This window comes from Triplophysa dalaica, chromosome 9 (genome assembly GCF_015846415.1).
Source record: "Triplophysa dalaica isolate WHDGS20190420 chromosome 9, ASM1584641v1, whole genome shotgun sequence".
NCBI classification, from domain to species: domain Eukaryota; kingdom Metazoa; phylum Chordata; class Actinopteri; order Cypriniformes; family Nemacheilidae; genus Triplophysa; species Triplophysa dalaica.
Genome location: NC_079550.1, coordinates 19,627,442 through 19,630,168, shown reverse-complemented (window position 1 = coordinate 19,630,168; position 2,727 = coordinate 19,627,442).

The window sequence follows — 2,727 nt, the reverse complement described above, 5'->3', positions numbered from 1 at the left end:
TTTTTCATAAGTCTTCCCCTTTTCACTGGGAGCAGCCCCTTGAATAATATAAACTTAGAAGTGAAGATGACCAAGTTGATCAGATTAATAATACAATTTATTATAATTTACATAAAATGTAATATAATAAAATTAAATAAAAAGCATTATTTCACCCTTACCTTTTCCGCACCCTGGATAAAACAATAGGTTTGGATGAGAACAGGAGATAACAAATAAACTTGTGGTTTCTCACTCATATAATACATAACACATGAGTAATGAACCTTGTGGACCTGTTTTTGTGCTAGGGGGTGTGGTTATTGGCTTTAGGCCAGTCCCCATGAGCCTTTCTATTGGCGCGTCTCCGTCTGTGAATCAAAAGAGGGAGATTGAATTCAACGGAGGAAGAGGATATTTAAGAGACCTGATGCGCTCAGGGGCAGATCTCAATGTGGACGCTGTGTGTTGGTCGAGGCCAATTGGGTCTGTCTGGCAACAAAGCTTTTCTGTGGCTCAGTGGTTAGAGCGTGGGACTTGCAATGCAAAGGGCGTGGGTTTGATCCCAGGGGATTGCACATAGTTAGCAGCAAATGTATAGTACTATGCAATGTAAGTCGCTTTGGATAAAAGTCTGCCAAATGCATAAATGTAAATGTAAATGTAAATGTATATGTAAATGAAGATACAGTAGCTAAACAGTTGGGCTTGTTCGAGTTTAGACAGATAATTGGACGATGTTATGAGCGCTGGCAACTTAGTCGTGTGGTTGCGAGCATACCAGGCTCTCGGACAGCTCACACGCTGATGAACCCATAGACACGTTATGACGCGCTGAGCAAGTTCAATGAAACATATATGGATTCACCTGGACTGTGACTGAACGCTGGTATGAGTTTTTGTGGACTTTAATCCTGTATACCAGTGACTTGCTGATATTATATACAATACTTTCATTAATTGTTTCTATAATAACTCGTTGGGAATATTTATCATTTATAGTGGACGTTCCGTCCATTGGCTGCTCCGCTTTTCGACTCCAGCTCTCACAGTATATGTGGTTCCCAGACTGTCATTTGGAGGAGGGGTCTTATGGAGCGGATCCGTGTTTTTCTGTGTTTTTAATAAGTTGCCCATGCATGAATTAGACACATGATATTGCAAAAACTTAAGTATCAGAACAAAAGATGCATTATATCAAAAGTGAATGCTCACCCTGACTTATTAATATCTGACTGCAATATCGTGGGCCGCACCTCTGGACCCTACTTGGTTTTTGCGCCATCTACCAAAATCGGAGTTAGGAGTGAAGCGTAATGAGTACCGAAAAAGTGCAACTAACACAGTGTTTCCACCCAATTCTAATAACTTTGTTTTTAAAACCTTATATTACACCTAAATACTACATTTCATGTAATTAAACCTTATGCTAAAAGCTGAATGTTAAGTAATTATTGTGACTAACTAGCATAATATAATAAGTAAAAAAATGATAAACAAGAAACGTCTCAGGTTACGACTGTAACCATTGTTCCCTGAGATAGGGAACGAGACACTGCGTCATGGAATGACTCTTTGGGGAACGCCATTAGCGTGACTTGTCTGAATCGCGTGTGAAACTAACTTTCGCTTTATAGTCGCATGATGATGACGTCACTGATGACGTCATGACCACCGTGACTATCGGAAGGCATAAAAAGGAAGCGGAAGCAGTGCAAACCAGCTTCTGCAAAAAATGAAGCAAATGCTCCAGTCATAAGGAGTATGGCAAAGAGACGCAGTGTCTCGTTCCCTATCTCAGGGAACAATGGTTACAGTCGTAACCTGAGACGTTCCCTTTCGAGGGAACTCAAGACTGCGTCATGGAATGACTCTTTGGGGAACAAAATACCCGCTACGCCATACGAGTTGTGGCTGTCTAAGTGTGAAGGTGTTATGCACATACTAAGACATAAGTACCTGAGAACCAGGTAAGGAAGAAAGATCAAGATTGTAATATCTTATGAATGTGTGCGTGGAAGACCAGCCCGCTGCATCACAAACATCCTGCATAGACGCACCTGACAGAAGGGCCTGCGAAGAGGCCATACTCCTTGTTGAATGTGCCTTGATTCTCAGAGGTGAAGGTAGTCCACGCACCTCATAAGCCAAGGAAATGGCCTCCACAATCCATCTACTAATGGTGTGCTTAGAGGCCGGCTGACCTCTACTATGAGGTCCAAAACAAACCAACAGTTGGTCCGATTTCCTCCATATGGAAGATCTTCTAACATACTCTCCCAGTGCCCTGACTGGGCATAACAAGTGTAGTCTCTGATCCTCTGCTGACTCATGAGGTGGAGCATGAAAGGCTTGTAAAACTAATGTTCTGGCCACATTGCTTGGCACCTTAGGTACATACCCTGGTCTAGGGTGCAGAATTGCTTTTATATTACCTGGAGAGAACTCCAGACATGGTGGAGAGACTGATAGAGCCTGAAGGTCGCCTACCCTCCTCAGAGAGGTAATACCGAGTAAAAAGGCTAATTTGAGGGACAAATACTTGTCTGAGCTACACTCATTAGGTTCATAAGGAGCTTGGGAAGCCCCTTCCAAAACCACAGCGAGGTCCCATGCTGGAACTCTAGCCTGAGGAGGCGGTCTCATCCTCAAGGTACCACGCAAAAACCGGGCAACCAAGGGGTGTCTCCCCAAGGTGCTTCCAGGCAGAGGGGAGTGAAAGGCTGCAATAGCTGCCACATAAACTTT